Here is a 21,792-nt window from a genome sequence, read left to right on the forward strand (position 1 = left end):
ACAGAGGCCTCGGAGGCAACACAAAACATCTACAACCATCCGATCTTTGACAACCTGACAAAAACAAGCAATGGGGAAAGGATTCCCTTTTTAATAAATGGTATTGGGAAAACTGGCCAGCCATGTGCAGAAAGCAGAAACTGGACCCCTTCCTGACACCTTACACTAAAATTAACTCCAGATGGATTAAAGACTTAAACATAAGACCTAACACCACAAAAACCCTAGAAGAAAATCTAGGCAAAACCATTCAGGACATAGGAGTAGGCAAGGACTTCATGAACAAAACACCAAAAGCATTGGCAACAAAAGCCAAAATAGACAAATGGGACCTAATGAAACTCCACAGCTTCTGCACGGCAAAAGAAACAGTCATTAGAGTGAATCGGCAACCAACAGAATGGGAAAAAATTTTTGCAGTGTACCCATCTGACAAAGGGCTGATATCCAGAATTTACAAAGAACTCAAACAGATTTACAGGAAAAAAACAAGCCCATTCAAAAGTGGTCAAAGAATATGAACAGACACTTTACTAAAGAAGACATACATGAGGCCAACAAACATATGAAAAAATGCTCATCATCACCGGTCATTAGAGAAATGCAAATCAAAACTACATTGAGATACCATCTCTCGCCAGTTAGAATGGCGATCATTAAAAAATCTGGAGACAACAGATGCTGGAGAGGATGTGGAGAAAAAGGAACACTTTTACACTGTTGGTGGGAGTGTAAATTAGTTCAACCATTGTGGAAGACAGTGTGGCGATTCCTCAAGGAGCTAGAAATAGAAATTCCATTTGACCCAGCAATCCCATTACTGGGTATATATCCAAAGGATTATTAAATTATTCTACTATAAGGACACATGCACACGAATGTTCATTGCAGCACTGTTTACAATAGCAAAGACCTGGAACCAACCCAAATGCCCATTGATGATAGACTGGACAGGGAAAATGTGGCACATATACACCATGGAATATTATGTAGCCATCAAAAACGATGAGTTCATGTCCTTTGTAGGGACATGGATGAACCTGGAGACCATCATTCTCAGCAAACTGACACAAGAAGAGAAAATGAAATACCGCCTGTTCTCACTCATAGGCGGGTGTTGAACAATGAGAACACATGGACACAGGGAGGAGAGTACTACACACTGGGGTCTGTTGGGGGGAATAGGGGAGGGACAGTGGGGGGTGGGGAGTTGGGGAGAGAGCATGGGAGAAATGCCAGATATAGGTGAAGGGAAGGGAGGCAGCAAATCACACTGCCACATGTGTACCTATGCAACAATCTTGCATGTTCTTCACATTTACCCCAAAACCTAAAATGCAATTAAAAAAAAGAGAATAAAAGGTAACTAACTCATGATATTAAATACTGGATAATAAACAAAAAGAAGAAAAAGAAAGAAGTTGGTAAGTTGTTTTGTTAGGTTTGCCTAAGGCCCCACGTATAACTTTCATAAAATTAATCTTTTAAAAAAATAAATTCTATGAAAAGAAGATAATTAATCAATAAATGAAGAGAATATAATTAGTATATTTTATATAGAAATGACCATTCTTGATATTTTCTTATTCACCTAGTATTATATAAAAATTTTCCATTGCTTATTTTTCAAACAACCTCTTTATAAATTTTATAATGAAAGTTTAGCCATTGGTTTACATAGCTATTCAGAAAGTTTACCCTATAAGGATTTGCCTTAATGCATTTTACTCTATGATTTACACAGAAATAAATACAATCTTTCCTTATTATATTTGTCATTTAATCTACTTTCTCTATGCACTTTGTAATTACAAGGTGTCAAAATATTTAGTCGATTCACTAGAAATTTAGAAAAAAAACAGTCAAAGGTCACTCAGCTTCACTTAACCATAAAGCCTCCTAAACTGATTGGACTGACAAAATGTAGAAAATATGAGTTTTCAGACACTGTATTTAATAATAAGATATTTAGAAACAAAGTATGTGTGTAAATGACTTGCTTTGGAATAAAAGGCATACTATTCAATACAAGCAGACATCTTAGATTACAGGTAACTTTTGAAAACGGAAACTAGCAAAATCAAAATGTAAAAATAACCTACTATAACAAGTTATTTAAAATTTTTGAAATAGATAAAATGGCAATAAAAAAGGGACTTTAAAAAACTTTATTAAATCTAGTCCTTAGATTTTTTTTTTTTCTTTTGACAAAGTCTTATTCTGTCATCCAGTTTGGCATGCAGTGACACAATCTTGGCTCACTGCAACCTCCATCTCCTGGTCTCAAGAGATTCTCCTGCCTCAGCCTCCCCAGTAGCTGTGATTACAGGCAGGTGCCACCATGCCCAGCTAATTTTTGTATTTTTAGTAGAGATGGAGTTTTGTCGTGTTGCCAGGCTAGTCTTGAACTCTAGACCTCAAGTGATTGCCCACTTTAACCTCCCAAAGTGCTGGAATTACAGGCATGAGCCACTGGACCTGGTCTTAGATCTTTATTTCTAATACCATTCTCAAATTAAAGGGACCAAGACTCCTTGAAATAAATGGCAGATTCTAGGACGGGGTCAAGGAATGTACATGATGAGCCTAAAGGATCTGGTAGTGCTAGAAGGTAAGAAAGTCCTTAAAACCACACATGCTCATAATGGTAAGGGTATGACAAAGGAACATAAGAGCCAAATGAGAGAGCTAATGGCCAAAGCTGGAACAATTTGAACAATAAAGTAAAGTAGTATAGAATTGTACCCCAAATGTAAAATAAATATCTATGAATCCAAACTGACTAAATGGTTGGATAAATAAATAACTAATTGGAAGAGAAAAAACACATTTGTTGTGCAGAAGAATTCCAAATAATTTATGAAAATAGGCAGGGTGCAGTGGCTCATGCCTGTAATCCCAGTACTTTGGGAGGCCCAGGTGGCTTATCACTTGAGGCCTGGAGTTTGAGACTAGCCTGGCCAACATGGCAAAAATCTGTCTCCACTTAAAATACAAAAATTAGCAGGGCATGATGGTGCACACCTGTAGTCCCAAGCTACTTGGGAGGCTGAGGTGGGAGGATCACCTGAGCCCAGCAAGTGGAGGCTGCAGTGAGCCATGATAGCACCACTGCACTTCATCCCAGGTAACAGAGTGAGACCCTGTCTTAAAAAAAAAAAAATTATATGGAGACGATCCAAGATGGCCGATCGCTAACATCCCGGGATTGCAGCTCTCAGTGAAGGCGTGGAGAACTAGAGCCACACTTTCAGACAAATTCTGGTCGCTCACAGAGCAGAAGATCCCCAGTGGAGGAGACACACAGGTCGCCGGCACGACTCTTGTGGCCGGCGCAGCGGTTCCACTTGCACCTCTGTGCGGCAGCTCTCGGAGCAGAGTAAACAGGTCCGGAGGACCCACATGGGCCCCCAGCACAACACCAGAGCCCGGCGCAGCGGCTGTGATGGCACCTTGGTGCGGCAGCACTCGGCGCAGAGTAAACGGGACCGGTTCCCCTTCTGACCGAGGTTTGGAGCCCCGGGAAGGCAGTCGACTACTAAGGACCAAGAAGGAAGCCCGACAGGAGAATCCTGGGAAGAAAAGCACCATCAGTTTTTTTTTATTTTTTATTGCATTTTAGGTTTTGGGGTACATGTGCAGAGCATGCAATACAGTTGCATAAGTACACACATGGCAGTGTGTTTTGTTTGCTTTCTCCCCTTCACCCGCATTTGGCATTTCTCTCCAGGATATCCCTCCTCACCTCCCCCTCCCACTGGTCTTCCCCTTTTCCCCCCAATAGACCCCAATGTTTAGTACTCCCCTCTCTGTGTCCATGTGTTCTCATTTTTCATCACCCGCCTATGAGTGAGAATATGCGGTTTCATTTTCTGTTCTTGTGTCAGTTTGCTGAGAATGACGTTCTCCAGATTCATTCATGTCCCTACAAATGACATGAACTCATCATTTCTGATTGCTGCATAATATTCCATGGTGTATATGTGCCACATTTTCCCAATCCAGTCTATCATCAATGAGCATTTGGGTTGATTCCAGGTCTTTGCTATTGTAAACAGTGCTGCAATGAACATTCGTGTGCATGTGTCCTTATAGTAGAACGATTTATAGTCCTTTGGATATATACCCAGTAATGGGATTGCTGGGTCAAATGGAATTTCTATTTCTAAGGCCTTGAGGAATCGCCACACTGTCTTCCACAATGGTTGAACTAATTTACACTCCCACCAACAGTGTAAAAGTGTTCCTTTTCTCCACATCCTCTCCAGCATCTGTTGTCTCCAGATTTTTAATGATTGCCATTCTAATTGGTGAGAGATGGTATCTCAATGTGGTTTTGATTTGCATCTCTCTAATGACTAGTGACGATGAGCATTTTTTCATATGATTGTTGGCCTCATATATGTCTTCTTTCGTAAAGTGTCTGTTCATATCCTTTGCCCAATTTTGAATGGGCTTGTTTTTTTCCTGTAAATCTGTTTGAGTTCTTTGTAAATTCTGGATATCAGCCCTTTGTCAGATGGGTACACTGCAAAAATTTTTTCCCATTCTGTTGGTTGCTGATTCACTCTAATGACTGTTTCTTTTGCTGTGCAGAAGCTGTGGAGTTTCATTAGGTCCCATTTGTCTATTTTGGCTTTAGTTGCCAATGCTTTTGGTGTTTTGTTCATGAAGTCCTTGCCTACTCCTATGTCCTGGATGGTTTTGCCTAGGGTTTTTATGGTGCCAGGTCTTATGTTTAAGTCTTTAATCCATCTGGAGTTAATTTTAGTGTAAAGTGTCAGGAAGGGGTCCAGTTTCTGCTTTCTGCACATGGCTAGCCAGTTTTCCCAGCACCATTTGTTGAACAGGGAATCCTTTCCCCATTGCTTGTTTTTGTCGGGTTTATCAAAGATTGTATGGTTGTAGATATGTTGTGTTGCCTCTGATGCCTCTGTCCTGTTCCATTGGTCTATATCTCTGTTTTGTTACCAGTACCATGCTGTTTTGATTACTGTAGCCTTGTAGTATAGTTTGAAATCCGGTAGGGTGATGCCCCCGCTGTGTTCTTTTTGCTTAGAATTGACTTGGCTATGCGGGCTCTCTTTTGCTTTCATATGAAGTTCATGGTGGTTTTTTCCAGTTCTGGGAAGAAAGTCAATGGTAGCTTGATGGGTATAGCATTGATTCTGTAAATTACTTTGGGCAGTATAGCCATTTTTACGATATTAATTCTTCCTAATCATGAACATGGAATGTTTCTCCATCTGTTTGTGTCCTCTCTGATTTTGTTGAGCAGTGGTTTGTAGTTTTCTTTGAAGAGGTCCCTTACGTTCCTTGTGAGTTGTATTCCAAGGTATTTTATTCTTTTTGTAGCAATTGTGAATGGCAGTTAGTTCTTGATTTGGCTCTCTTTAAGTCTGTTATTGGTGTAGAGGAAGGCTTGTGATTTTTGCACATTGATTTTATATCCTGAGACTTTGCTGAAGTTGCCTATCAGTTTCAGGAGTTTTTGGGCTGAGGTGATGGGGTCTTCTAGGGATACTATCATGTCGTCTGCAAATAGAGACAATTTGGCTTCCACCTTTCCTATTTGAATACCCTTTATTTCTTTTTCTTGCCTGATTGCTGTGGCTAGAACTTCCAGTACTATATTGAATAGAAGTGGTGACAGAGGGCATCCTTGTCTAGTGCCGGATTTCAAAGGGAATGCCTCCAGTTTTTGCCCATTAAGTATGATATTGGCTGTCAGTTTGTCATAAATAGCTTTTATTGCTTTGAGATACGTTCCATTGATATCGAGTTTACTGAGGGTTTTTAGCATAAAGGGCTATTGAATTTTGTCAAATGACTTCTCTGCATCAATTGAGATAATCATGTGGTTTTTGTTTTTGGTTCTGTTTATGTGGTAAATTACGTTTATACACTTGCGTATGTTGAACCAGCCTTGCATCCCCGGGATGAATCCTACTTGATCATGATGAATACGTTTTTTGATTTGCTGTTGCAATCAGCTTGCCAATATTTTATTGAAGATTTTTGCATCTATGTTCATCATGGATATTGGCCTGAAGTTTTCTTTTCTTGTTGGGTCTCTGCCGGGTTTTGGTAACAGGATGATATTGGTCTCATAAAATGATTTGGGAAGGATTCCTTCTTTTTGGATTATTTGGAATAGTTTCAGAAGAAATGGTACCAGCTCCTCTTTGTGTGTCTGGTAGAATTCGGCTGTGAACCCGTCTGGACCTGGGCTTTTTTTCTGTGGTAGGCTCTTAATTGATGCCTCGACTTCTGCCCTTGTTATTGGTCTATTCATAGTTTCAGCTTCCTCCTGGTTTAGGCTTGGGAGGACACAGGAGTCCGGGAATTTATCCATTTCTTCCAGGTTTACTAGTTTATGTGCATAGAGTTGTTTGTAATATTCTCTGATGATGGTTTGAATTTCTGTGGAATCTGTGGTGATTTCCCCTTTATCCTTTTTTATTGCATCTATTTGGTTGTTCTCTCTTTTCTTTTTAATCAATCTGGCTAGTGGTCTGTCTATTTTGTGATCAGCACCATCAGTTTTAACGCCGCTGCTCTGGCCCTGGGTACTAACAACCTGGATGCCCACTCAAGAGACCTAATCTGAAAGTAGGTAAATTCAAAGACGACAGGAGGATAAATTTACAATGACGGGAAGAAACCAGCGTAAAAAAGCTGAGAATACTCAAAGTCAGAACGCCTCTCCCTCTAAAGATGATCACAGTTCCACATCGACAATGGAACAAGGCTTGATGGAGAACGAGTGCATCCCAATGACAGAAGAACCCTTCAAGGAATGGATAATAAGAAACTTCTGTGAGTTAAAAGAACATGTTGTAGTCCAATGTAAAGAAACTAGGAACTTTGAAAAAAAGTTTGATGAAATCCTAATGAGAATAGACAACTGAGAGAGGAGTATGAGCGAATTAATGGAACTGAAGAATACAATACAGGAACTCCGAGAAGTATGCACAGGTTTAAACACTCGAATTGTTCAAGCAGAAAAAGGGATAACAGAGGTCAAAGTCCAACTTAATGAAATATAACGTAAAGAAAAGATTAGAGAAAAAAGGATAAAAAGGAATGAGCAAAGTCTCCAAGAAATGTGGGACTATGTGAAAAGACCAAATTTACGTTTGACAGGTGTACCTGAATGTGACAGAGAGAATGAATCCAAGCTGGAAAATACCCTTCAGGATATTATTCAGGAAAGTTTTCCTAAACTAGCAAAGCAGGGTAATATTCAACCCCAGGTAATACAGAGAACACCACAAAGATATTCCTCAAGAAGAGCAACCCCAAGGCACATAATCGTTAGATTCACCAGGGTTGAAACGAAGGAGAAAATACTAAGGGCAGCCAGAGAGAAAGGTCAGATTACCCACAAAGGCAAGCCTATCAGATGTACAGCAGATCTCTCAGCAGAAACTCTACAAGCCAGAAGAGAGTGGGGGCCAATATTCAACATTCTCAAAGAACAGAACCTTCAGCCCAGAATTTTATATCCAGCCAAACTAAACTTCACAACTGAAGGAAAAATAAAATCTTTTATGAACAAGCAAGAACTCAGAGATTTTATTACCACCAGGCCTGCTTTACAAGAGCTTCTGAAAGAAGCATCACACACAGAAAGAAACAACCAGTATTAGCCTTTCTAAAAATATACCAAAAAGTAAAGAGCACCAACATAAAGAAGAATTTACACCAACGAATGGATAAAACAGCCAGTTAACATCAAATGGCAGTAACCCTAAATTTAAATCGACTAAATCCCCCTATCAAAAGACACAGCCAAAACCCAATGGCATGTTACATCCAGACCTGTTTCACATGCAAGGATACACAAAGACTCAAAACAAAGGGATGGAGAAAGATTTACCAACCAAATGAAGAGCAAAAATAAATAATAAATAAATAAAAAGCAGGAGTCGCAAATCTCGTATTGGATAAAATAGATTTTAAAGCAACAAAGATACAGTGGTAAAAGGATCAATGCAACAACAAGAGCTAATGATCCTAACAGATACATAGAGACTTAGACTGAATGAGACAGAAAATTAATAAGGATATCAAGGACTTGAACTCAGATCCAGAACAAGTAAACTTAATAAATATTTATAGAGCTCCCCACTTCAAATACACAAAATATACATTCTTATCAATACCACATCACACCTACTCATAAGTTTAAATGAAACATTGATTGGCCATTATTAATACCCAATTTTTTTCAGAATAAAGCAATATTTCCATTTACTCTCCCTCTTTCTCTTCCTCTTTCTTCCTCTCCTTTACTTATTTTTTTCTTTCCTTCTCTAAAAAAAAAAAAAATTATAAATATATTCCACCCAAAAGTGATGAAGCATAGCTCTCCACTCCTTAAGTGTGGGCTTTGTGTAGTGCTCCCCTTCCAAAGGGCACTGTGTGAAACACGGGGGAAAAGTGTATTTTTATAATGAAGACTGACAAACACTACCTCAGTCTGGTGATCAGGGTTACGTCAACAGTGATAATTAATGTGTACAAAATGTACCTTTGATATGACCTCATGAAAATGGCACTTGACTTCTGTGGTCTCCTTCCCTGAAACCCATAACCCATTCTACAGTGGACCTCACCAATACTCCTTAAAACTGTCAAGGTCATCAAATGTGAGAAAAGTCTGAAAAACTGTCACAGCGAAGAGGAGCCTAAGGAGACATGACTACAAAGGCAACTGAATATCCTAGATGGGATCCTTGACCAGAAAAAATACATTAGGTAAGAACTAAAGACATCTGAATAAAGTATGGATTTTAGTTCATAAAAACATATCAATATTTGTTTGTTAATTTTAACAAATGTGCCATACTACTTTAAGATATTAATAATAAGGAAAACTGGATGTAAATATTCTGTATGATATTCACATATTTTTCTGTAAATCGAAAACTATTCTAAAATCCTAAGTTCATTTTTTAAAAAGAAACTATATGTGGATATAATATTGCATAGCACATTTCTAGATCCAAGTACTAGTATTCAGGAAACACATAGGACTAAAAAGCAGATTATACTATACCATGGGATACACTCAGTAAAATCTAGGCTGTAGAAAAGGCCACAGGACAACGACCCAGTTTCTTCAACAAATAAATTGCAAAAGGAAAAAAAGAAAAAGTTGAAGATTAAAATAGAATCAAGGGGCATGTTAACCGATCACAGTTTGGTTACTGATTGGGCCTTATTTGGTTTCTGATTGAAACAAACTGCAAAAAAATGATAAAATTACAAAATAGTTGGAAATCTGGATACACACTGAATATTTCATGATATTAAGCAATTATTGTTAATTTTATTTGGGGTGTGATGATGCTAATGTGATTAATTTTTTAAGAATCCTATCTTTTTAAAGATATATATTGAAATATTTAAGAGTTAAGTTATAGATATCAGATGTTCGTTCCAAACTAACAGGGTAGAAGAGGGGTGGGTGCGAGTACGAATGAAGCAGGACTGGCTATGAGTTGCTAATTGTTGAAACTGGGTTAGGTGTATGGGGATTCATGATACTACTCCATATGCCTATTCACAGGTTTAAATTTTTCTGTAATAAAAAATTAAATAAGATAAACCTATAGAGTGAAAATAATGACCTAATAAACCTTACTATATAGTACTCTACCTGTAAATAGTAAAGTGTTTTCCACCTACACATCACCAATTTTCAAAATAGTAGTTTGAAGATAGAAAGTGACATTTAAGCTGCGTGTACAGGAAGCCAAAAATCTACTGGTTGATTTGATTAATTCAGATAAAGAGCTAGTCAATTTAGAAGAGGGGAAAAATCCCAGTAAATAGATTACTGAATTTAATATTTGTCTGGCATCTTAAGGAAGACATGATTTGACTGTGAACAAAAACTACAAAAGAACTCAGAAACAAAGTAAAAGTCACAAGGGCCAGCTCTAGATAAAACTGTGAAGGCAACATTTATTTTCCAAATATTTACTTGCAATGAACATCACTGTAAACACACATAACCTAAGTTGATGATAAGTACCAAAGCATGACACTATAATTAGATTAAGTTTTGATAAAATTCTATCAAAAGTTCTAACAATATAGATCTGTGTTGAAGTGGTATTTCAATTATTTACATACTACTTTTTAAAGCCTAATATATACAACTTTTAAAGCCTAATGTATATAACTCTCTAAAATTTACAAAGCACTTTCATGTTACAGTATATCATGTTACCTCATTTTGGAAATCAGACAAAAACAGGTAATATTATCTGTGTTTATCAGGTAGAAACCAGGCTCTGGGAGGCCTCTTAGTGTTGTTCCCACTGCCAGAAGCATAGGAATGGAGACTGAAACCCAGGTGTTCTGGCATCAAGTCCAGTGCACTTAGCTATCTCTCAGGAGGGAATTCATAATATATTCTTACTGCTTCTACTTGGGTTATAGTGGAAAGAAGGTTGACATGAATAAACATCTTTAGGAACACTACCTTCTCTTTTGCCAATCTCTAGTATTTAAATCGTGTCCATAAACTGGTGCTTCCTCTCAATGACTGTATAGTATTAATAGTCAATATTCTGGGCAAGGTGATGCTCCATTAATATCACATCCTGTTTGTTCAGTGATGAACAGTTGAGATCCAGAAATTAAGCTCTGTGAGAATGCTAAATTTTCTTCTCAATATTATGAAATCCTTTGATGTTGAAAAAATGAATATGCACGAAAGTATACTAAATACTGTATAATAACTTTACAATGTCAATTAATATGAAGTTCATCATTCTGGTCCATTATTTGGCAAATGGCCTTATTCTTCCACAGTGTCTTTCTCCAGGAGGACTTCTGTTCCTCTTCAGCAGATTTATTTAACACACTTTCACTCCTGCTTGAATCCATTTCCAGCCTATTTTATGTGCAAAAAAGCCCATTCATAATAGTTTAAGTGACTGTTTTTCTCACCTCATTAATAACTATTTCTAAAGTATTTTAAACAATGTTTTGGAATCAGTCCATCACTTGCTTTTGCAAGTTATCTTTTTCTAACTTCCCCCAAATGACTTGCCTTTGTTTACAATTAAGGGCTCCTCTTACAGTTTCTTCCTGAGTATCCCCTTTGGAGCTAGACAGATACTTGTTTTGCACAGCAGTCTTTCCAGCCAATAATAAAAACATGGGCATGCATTATAACAAAGTTTAAGTGGATTTAATCAGAATGCAGTTTAACAGTTCAAATACATCCACATTTCAAAAACCGTAGAAGAACTTAACATTATATGCTCAGTTTCAGCAATATGAACAAACCAAATTGTCAAATTGTATCAACAGAAAATAAATGCACTTCCAAAATAATTACCCTGATCTGCTGCAAACAGCTTGATCATACTGGAGAATGTGACTCATAGGGTTGTCAAAAGTATTATGCCACTTTACCTCATGCAGAATAATCAGACTAAGAGAACCTAAAATGTCACTTCACAAACACAAGTTGAGGAAATGGAAAGAGATAAACTGGGTTAAAAAAAGAATGCCTGTTGGACCATGGCAGAGTGGGTGATTCATTGCCCTGCTTCACCAAGTGTATTACCATAGATGTAGTAGCTTGAAGCAACACAGATTTATTAACTTACAGTTCTGTAGGTCAGAAGTTCAGCAAGAATCTTACGAGACAAAAATCAATGTGTCGGCAGGGCTCTGTTTTTTCTGGAGGCCAGCTCAGCAGGTCCAATCTCACTGACTCTTCTGTCACCTCCTTCTCTGGCCACAGCCAGGACAGGGACTCTGTTTTCAGGGATTTGCATTATTAGATTGAACCCACCTGGATATTGCAGGATAATTTCCCCATCTCAAAGCCCATAACCTGAATCACATTTAGAGAGTACCTTTGCCATGTAGGGAACATACTCACAGGTTCTGGGGATTAGGGTGTGGATTTCTTTGTGAACCATTATCCTGCCCACCACACCAAGTAAAGAGTAGAATGACAGAGACTTGGGGTGCAGGCTCTTTCCGGCCTCCATCTTTCAATGTTTCCTCATGTCTTATCCTCCGGACTGGATCTGAACCTATTAGGAATGAGCCTCACCACATTTTAACCCTCCTACTGTTTACTGTCAGCTCACCTGGCTTTAAAAACAACATCATCCATAATTTACTCCATTATTCTCAGCAATAATATCTAGAAATCTGGAAAATATATGAAATAAGTTATTTTTTATGTTAGCTGAAAAAATAAGCATTAAGTATTAGGAAAAATCTTGCATCTACACATCAGCCATCTTCTGGAGCCAAGGGTGGGTGGCAAATATTTTTTCCAAAATTAGTCATACTCATTACAATACTATCACAAAGCAGGTCATCATATATTTAACAGTAGCAGCAAATTTGGATTCTTTAGATAAGTAAAATTTAAATAGATAGGTTTGCTCAGAGAAGGACATCCAGTGACTCCTACCTCCCTTGTAGTTTTTAGGTGAACTAGGTGACCTCAAGAGGCCAGAAGATTATCTTATCATGTTCTTAGGTCCAAACAAATAACTGATTCTCTATTTATTTAAAAAAATACAGTATCTTATTTTAAAAGAACAGTACTAATTCAAGTTTTGAAGTGAAGTATATATATTCTACCAAAATTTTATTAATGAATAAAGTTAGTTTGTTCTTACATTACTTAAAGTGAAAGCAAAATCAAATTTACCTTGAAGCTAATTAAATTTAAGCTTCAAACCCTCTAATTTATATTAGCAGTATTTGACCATATTTTTCTAAAGATGATCACAAAGATTGCATTAAGTTTCAGGCCCTGTAAAATTGGGTCCACCTACCACTAGCTGAAGGAGTTTTCTGTCTGAATTACGTGTTTAACAATCATAATATTTTCTTAAAAAATGTGCATTTGGTCATATTATTTTAATGTTTTCTATCTCTCAGATGTGATAAACTTAGTTGTTCACAGTTCTTTATTCCTTTCCAGCTTTGTCATGTTTTCCTGTAGTGCAATCAATTTCCTCCCCAACTGACTTTGGAATTGCTTTGCCAATGGAATGTGAGTGGATGAGAAGTATGCTACCAGCAGAAAACTGCAATGCTCTTGCGGGGAGGGGCTCTGCCCCCTCAATCCTCTGCCCTTCTTAGTAATACATGCTCCAAATAGTGGCTGCTGCTTTAACCTGGTTCCCAGATTAAGAAGACATAGAGCCTGGCCACGGTTGGCACAAGCCCAAACAACCTACTGCCCTCCTATAATGTGAGCGATAAATACATGTGTTTGCACTGAGATTTTGGTTATTATTTGTTACTGCAGCAAAAGCCAGGGTGATTGCCATTCTGCTTACTTTTTCATTTCACCATAAGAAATCTATCTCTCTGTCTATTATTTATCTATCCAACCTAGTATTTTCCTGGGTTTGCAGTATGCATATTATGCTCTTTGATTGCCTCTAACTAGCATACTTATTAATGGTTGCCAAGGACTGAGTCATTAAGTGCATACCCTTCTCTTCCCTGGAGACAGTCCATTGTAAGCATTTTTTTTAAGTAAATTGGCAGGTATACATGAAGAAGGAAGCTTACATCACTCGGGACTTTCGATCTCAAGCCTGTACTACACACTCACCATTTTCTGAAAATGCAAAATCTATCTCTGTCTTTTTCTTGAAGTTTTAAAATAAAATAAGTGAAGGGATTTTTTCTGCCTAATTATTTTTAATTATGCCCCTATAGAATTAGTGGAAATTTCCTCTTCTTGTTTATCTGAAAACACGTTATGTGAAGTGAGGCTATGTCCCCTGATGAGCACTATTTACATTTTAAAGTATCTAAACATGAGTCTCTTCTGCCGAGCCTCTCCAATGTGGCCAAATTAATGTCATTTCAATTTTTGCATTTCTACTAAATTTCCCCAATTGGTGATAACAGATGTTATTTTTGCATGTGAGTTTACTAAATATATTATTTCCTTAAACACACAAGATTATAAAAAAATCTATCCCTTCCCTGAAAGGTGCTGTGATTCTCAACTATCAACTTACGGCCAGGCACAGTGGCTCACACCTGCAATCCCAGCACTTTGGGAGGCCAGGCGGGTAGCTCACCTGAGGTCAGGAGATAAAAGGCCAGCCTGACCAACATGGTGAACCCCCATTTCTACTAAAAATGCAAAAAATTAGGCGGGCATAGTGGCGCATGCCTGTAGTCCCAGCTACTAGGGAGGCTGAGGCAGGAGAATTGCTTGAACCCAGGAGCCAGAGGTTGCAGTGAACCAAGATTGCTCCATTGCACTCCAGCCTGGGCAACAAGAAAAAAATTCTGTCTCAAAGAAAAAAACAAAAAACAAAAACCTATAAACCCTTCTGACTATCAGAGATGTATTACCCTTGAGACATCATGACACATATGTAGAAAACCCCATTCTTGGTAAGACAATCTATCCTTGAAAAACAGCAAGATATTCTCTTATTTTACAATGACTTTGATGAGTCTGACTGAATGTGCATCCCCTGGTTCTGTTTCAAATATTCTTGCATCTGAATTGTAAAGAAAGCTTTATTTTAAAAACTTTTTTTAGAAGTAACCAATTGCAGTTATATAAAACCTTAATGCTATTTAAAACAACTTAAATTTAAGCAAAGAAAAAGAGCAAAACAACAAGTTAATATTAAATAAATTAGGTTTAAAAATAATCCAGGATGTGGAGAATGCCCGAATATCTTTTTGCTTCTTTTTGGTGTGAGTTCAAATTTATCCTTACAGGAAGATAAAAATGTCCAAAACAGGGGAAGAAGTCTTTCAAGTGCTATCATAAATTGTAGTAGCTAATCAGCATATGTTGAGACAATACACTGGACCAAGCTAAAGAAATATGCTTTTTTCCAGGGGATAAGAAAATGGAAAAAGACACTTTGGAACATTGCACGGATATCTAAATTTAGGTTAGGTTGATATTTGTTTGGATTTAACTGTAAAGAGAACTCACTTAATTGCTTGACTATATTATTTCTTATATTAAACTGAATGCTTCTTAAGCAAATAAGACTTTTACTTCTTTTAATTCGAGACTAGTGGAGTGCACAAGGTAACCTGTGAGGCTGAAGCTGACTTTGTCTTGGTGGGAACAGTGGCATATGACCAACCAGGCACAGGAGGCTTCGGCCAAGTACTTCTTTCTAAATTTTCATTTCTTCACCTGTAAACAGAGAGGATCATGTCTCCATCACAAGATTGCTGGAGAATTTAACAAAATTCTGGAAGTAAATTGTAGTGTCCTCAATGATTAGCCAATAGCCCTCAACATTGAGGCAAGACCCTGCACCAGCAAAAAGAGTAAGACTTGCTGAAGGCTCAGATGATTGTTAGCATTTTTAAGTAATAAAGTAGTTTTCAATTAAAGCATGTAAATTGTTGCTTTTAGGCAAAATGCTATTGCACACTTAATAAGCTAGAGTATAGTAAAAACATAACTTTTATATGTACTGGGAAAAAAATTTGTGTGACTGGCTTTAATGCAATATTTGCTTTATTGTAGAGTCTGAAACTACATATGCAATATCTCTGAGGTATGCCTGTACCACGAAATTTACCTGTTTAAGTGTACAATTCCATTGTTTTTATATATTTGCAGAATTGTGTATATATATAAATAATCACAATCTAATTTTCATCATCTAGAATAGAAGCCTCATACCTATTCAGAGTCATTCCCAGATTATACAAGATGGCCAAATAGGAACAGCTCCAGAGTGCAGTTCCCAGCAAGAACAATGTAAAGGATGAGTGCTCACTGCATTTCCAAAGAAGTTTTCACTGCCCACAGACCAGGAGATTCCCAGGCTGAAAAGTGCCATGAATTTTCAGCAGGGCTGGTGCCGCAGGTTGGCACACAGAAACTCACACAAATCTGGGTGGGCATTTCAACTGAATGCCTGGGAGACAGAGCTGCCCATTCAACTGAAAAGGATGGGACTGAGACAGGGAGCCAGGAGATCTGGCTCGGCAGGTACCACCCCTATAAAACAAGCAATCTGAAACACTCTGGATTCAGAGTTTCACAGCAAGTGCAGCTGGACCTGGAGGGTCCAGCTCAGTTGGGGGAAGGGCGTCTGCCGATACCGAGGCAGTTCACACAGCAGCTGGGCAGAGCCTGAGGCAGCTCAGCAACACCTCTGCTTGCAGACTGTGACTAGACTACTCCGTGCAGGGCAGGGCATCTGTGAAAAAAGGCAGCAGCATGACAGGAAGTTATAAATAAAGCTGACCTTCCTAGGTCAGAGCACCTGGGAAAAGAGACAGTTATGAGTTCTAGCAGACTTAAAGGTACCTGCCCAGCAGCTATGCACAGAGTAACAGAGCTCCCAGCACAGCACTTGAGCTCCTATAAGAGACAGACTGTCTCCCCAAGCAGCACCCTGACCCCCAAATACGCAAAGAGACACCTCATAAAGGAGAGCTCAGGCTGACATCTGGCAGGTACCCTTCTGGGACAATGATAACAGAAGAAGAAACCAGCAGCAACCCTTACTATTCTGCAGCCCCCATGAGTGATCCCCAGGCAAGCAGGGTCTGGAGTGGACCTCCAGTGGTCCTGCAGCAGAGGGCACTGACTGTTAGAAGGAATACTAAAAAACAGACAGAAATAACTTCAACATCAACAAAAAGGATGTCCACTCAGAGACCCCATCCGAAAGTCACCAACTACAAAGACCACAGGTAGATAAAGCCACTAAGATGGGAAGAAACCAGCACAAAAAGGATGAAAACACCAAAAACCAGAATGCCTCTCCTCCTCCAAGGGATCACAGCTCCTCACCAGCAAGGGATCAAAGGTGGATGGACAGTGAATCTGATGAATTGACAGAAATGGGCTTCAGAAGGCGGGTAATAACAAACTTCTCAGAGCTAAAAGAACACGTGCTAACCCAATGCAAAGAAACTAAGAACCTAGAAAAAGTTTAAATGAGATGCTAACTAGAATAAACAGCTTAGAGAAGAATATAAAGGAATTAACGGAGTTGAAAAACACAACATGAGAATTTCACGAAGCATACACAAGTTTGTATAGCCGAATTAATCAGGCAGAAGAAAGGGTATCAGAGATTGAAGATCAACTCAATGAAATAAAACGAGAAGGCAAGAATAGAGAAAAAACAGTGAAAATAAGTGAACAAAGCCTCCAAGAAATATGGGATTATGTGAAAAGACCTAATCTACGTTTGATAGGTGTACCTGAATGTGACAGAGAGAATGAATCCAAGCTGGAAAACACTCTTCAGGATATTATCCAGAACTTCCCCAGCTAGCAAGGCAGGCTACCATACAAATTCAGGAAATACAGAGAACATCACAAAAGATATTCCTCAAGAAGAGCAACTCCAAGGAACATAATGGTCAGATTCACCAGGGTGAAAATGCTAAGAGCAGCCAGAGAGAAAGATCAGGTTACCCACAAAGGGAAGCCCATCAGACTCATAGCAGATCTCTCCGAAGAAACCCTACAAGCCAGAAGAGAGAGGGGGACAATTTTCAACATCCTTAAAGAAAGGAACTTTCAACCCAGAATTTCATATCAGGCAAAATAAGCTTCTTAAGTGAAGGAGAAATAAAATATTTTACAAACATGCAATGTCTGAGAGATTTCATCACTACCAGGCCTGCTTTACAAGAGCTCCTGAAAGAAGCACTAAACAAAGATAGGAATAACCAGTACCAGCCATTCCAAAAATGTACCAAATGGTAAGGACTACTGACATAATGAAGGAAATGCATCAACTAACACGCAAAACATCCAGCTGCCATCAAAATGGCAGGATCAGATTCACACATAACAACGTTAAACTTAAATGTAAATGGGCTAAATGCCCCAATCAAAAGACAAAGACTGGCAAATTGGATAACAATTTAAGACCCATCAGGGTGCTGTGTTGAGGAAACCCATCTCATGTGCAAGGACACACATAGGCTAAAATAAAGGATGGAGGAAGATTCATCAAGCAAATGAAGAGCAAAAAAGAGCAGGAGTTGCAATCCTAGTCTCTGATAAAATGGACTTTAAATCAAAAAGATCAAAAGAGACAAAGAAGGGCATTATATAATGGCAAAAGGATCAATGCATCAAGAAGAACTAACAATTCTAAATATACATGCACCCAATACAGGAGCACTCAGGTACATAAAGCAAGTTCTTAATGACTTACAAAGAGACTTAGACTCCCACACAATAAGAGTGGGAGACTTTAACATTAAACTGTCAATATTAGACAGATCAATGAGACAGAAAATTAGCAGGGATATCCAGGACTTGAACTCAGATCTGGAACAAGAAGACCTAATAGACATGTACAGAAATCTCCACCCCAAATCCACAGAATTCTTCTCAGCACCACATTGCACCTACTCTAAAACTGACCACATAATTGGAAGTAAATCACTCCTCAGTAAATGCAAAATAATGGAAATCATAACAAACAGTCTCTCAGACCACAGGGCAATCAAATTAGAATTCAGAATTTAGAAACTAACTCAGAACCACACAGCTTCATGGAAACTGAACAACTGGCTCCTGAATATCCACTGGATAAACAATGAATGAAGGCAGAAGTAAAAATGTTCTTTGAAACAAAGAACGAAGACAAAACATACCAGAATCTCTGGGACACATTTAAAGCAGTGTCTAGAGGGAAATTTATAGCAATAAATGCCCACATGAAAAGCAAGGAAAGATCTAAAATCGACACCCTATCATCAGCATTGAAATAGCTAGAGGAGAAAGATCAAAAAAACTCAAAAGCTAGCAGAAGACAAGAAATTACTAAGATCAGAAAAGAACTGAAGGAGATAGAGACACAAAAAACCCTTCAAAAAATCAATAAATCCAGAAGCTGGTTTTTTGAAAAGATCAACAAAATAGACAGACTGCTAGCCAGATTAATAAAAAAGAAAGGAGAGAAGAATCAAATAGATGCAATAAAAAATTAAAAAGGAGATATCACCACCGACTCCACAGAAATACAAACTACCATCAGAGATTATTACAAACAACTCTATGCATATAAACCAGTAAAACTGGAAGAAATGGATAAATTCCTGGACACTTGTACCCTCCCAAGCCTAAACAAGGAAGAAGCTGAAACCTCGAACATATCAATAACAAGGGCTGAAGTTAAGGCAGCAATTAATAGCCTATCAACCAAAAAAAGCCCAGGTCCTGATGGGTTGACAGCTGAATTCTACCAGACGTACAAAGAGAGCTGGTACCATTCCTTCTGAAAGTATTCCAAATAATCCAAAAGGAGGGAATCCTTCCCAAATCATTTTATGAGACCAACATCATCCTGATACCAAAACCTGGCAGAGACTCAAAAAACAGAGAAAACGTCAGGCCAATATCCATGATGAACATAAATGCAAAAATATTCAATAAAATACTGGCACAAGGATTGTAACAGCACATCAAAAAGCTTATCCATCATAATCAAGTAGGCTTCATCCCAGGGATGCAAGGCTGGTTCAACATACGGACATCTATAAATGTAATTCACCATATAAACAGAACCAAAGACAAAAACCATGATTATCTCAATAGATGCAGAGAAGGCCTTTGACAAAATTTAGCAGCACTTTATGCTAAAAAAATCTCAATAAACTAGGTATCGAAGGAACATATTTCAAAATAATAAAAGCTATTTACAACAAACCTATGGCCAATATCATACTGAATGGGCAAAAACTGGAAGCATTCCCTTTGAAATCTGGCCATAGACAAGGATGCCCTCTTTTACCCCTCCTATTCAATATAGTATTGGAAGTTCTAAGCAGAGCAATTAGGCAAGAAAAAAAATAAATGATGTTCAATTAGGAAAGGAGGAAGTCAAATTGTCTCTATTTGCAGACAACATGATTGTTCATTTAGAAGACCCTATCATCACAACCCCAAATCTCCTGAAACTGATAAGCAACTTCAGCAAAATCTCGGGATACAAAATCAATGTGCAGAAATCACAAGCATTTCTATACACCAATAATAGACTAACAAAGCCAAATCATGAGCGAACTCCCATTCACAATTGCTACAAGGAGAATAAAATACCTAGGAATACAGCTAACAAAGGATGTAAAGGACCTCTTCATGGAGAAGTACAAACCACTGCTCAAAAAGTAAGAGGACACAAACAGATTGAGAAACATTCCATGCTCATGGTTAGTAAGAATCAGTATTGTGAAAATGGCCATACTGCCCAAAGTAATTTATAGATTCAATGCTGCCCCCATCAAACTACCTATGACCCTCTTCACCGAACTGGAAAAAAACACCTTAAGCTTCATATGGAACCAAAAGAGAGCCTGCATAGCCAAGACAATCCTAAGCAAAAAGAACAAAGCTGGAGGCATCATGCTGCTTGATTTTGAACTATACTACAAGGCTACAGTAATCAAAACAGCATGGTACTGGTACCAAAATAGAGAGAGAGAGACCAATGGAACAGAACAGAGGCATTGGAGGCAATGCTACACATCTACAATCATCTGATCTTTGACAAACCTGACAAAAGTAATGGGGAAAGGATTCCCTGTTTAATAAATGGTGTTGAGAAAACTGGCTAGCCATGTGCAGAAAGCAGAAACTGGACCCCTTCCTGATACCTTACACTAAAATTAACTCCAGATGGATTAAAGACTTAAACATAAGACCTAACACCACAAAAGCCCTAGAAGAAAATCTAAGCAAAACCATTCAGGACATAGGATTGGCGAGGACTTCATGACTAAAACACCAAAAGCATTGGCAAGAAAAGCCAAAATAGACAAATGGGACCTAATCAAACTCCAGAGCTTCTGTACAACAAAAAACAACCATCATTAGAGTGAACCAGCAACCAACAGAATGTGAAAAAATTTTCACAATCTACCCATCTGACAAAGGGCTAATATCCAAAATCTACAAAGAACTAAAACAGATTTACAAGAAAAAAAAAAAACAAACCCATCCAAAAGTGGGCAAAGGATATGAACAGACCCTTTTCAAAAGAAGGCATATATGAGGCCAACAAACATGTGTAAAAATGCTCATCATCACTGATTATTAGAAATAGGCAAATCAAAACCACATTGAGATACTACCTCAAGCCAGTTAGAATAGTGATCATTAAAACATCTGGAGACAGCAGATGCTGGAGAGGATGCAGAGAAATAGGAACACTTTTGCACTGCTGGTGGGAGTGTAAACTAGTTCAACCATTGTGGAAGACAGTATGGTGCTTCCTCAAGGACCTAGAAATAGAAAGTCTCTTTGACCTAGCAATCCCATTACTGGGTATATACCCAAAGGATTATAAATCTTTCTACTATAAAGACACATGCACACATATGTTCATAGTGGCACTGTTTACAATAGCAAAGACCTGGAACCAACCCAAATGCCCATTGACCATAGACTGGACAAGGACAATGTGGCACATATACACCATGGAATACTACACAGCCATAAAAAATGATGAATTTGTCTCCTTTGTAGGGACATGGATGAATCTTGAAACCATCATTCTTAGCAAACTCACACAGAAAGAGAAAATCAAACACCACATGTTCTCACTCATAGGTGGGTGTCGAACAATGAGAACACATGGACACAGGCAGGAGAGCATCACACACTGGGGTCCCTTGGAGGGGGCCAAGGGAGGGAGAGCGGGGGTTGGGGAGGTCAGGGATGGATAACATCGGGAGAAATGCCAGATGTGGGTGACAGGGGGATGGAGGCAGCAAACACATTGCCATGTGTGTACCTATGCAGCAGTC

This window comes from Callithrix jacchus, chromosome 4 (assembly GCF_049354715.1).
Source record: "Callithrix jacchus isolate 240 chromosome 4, calJac240_pri, whole genome shotgun sequence".
Taxonomy (NCBI): domain Eukaryota; kingdom Metazoa; phylum Chordata; class Mammalia; order Primates; family Cebidae; genus Callithrix; species Callithrix jacchus.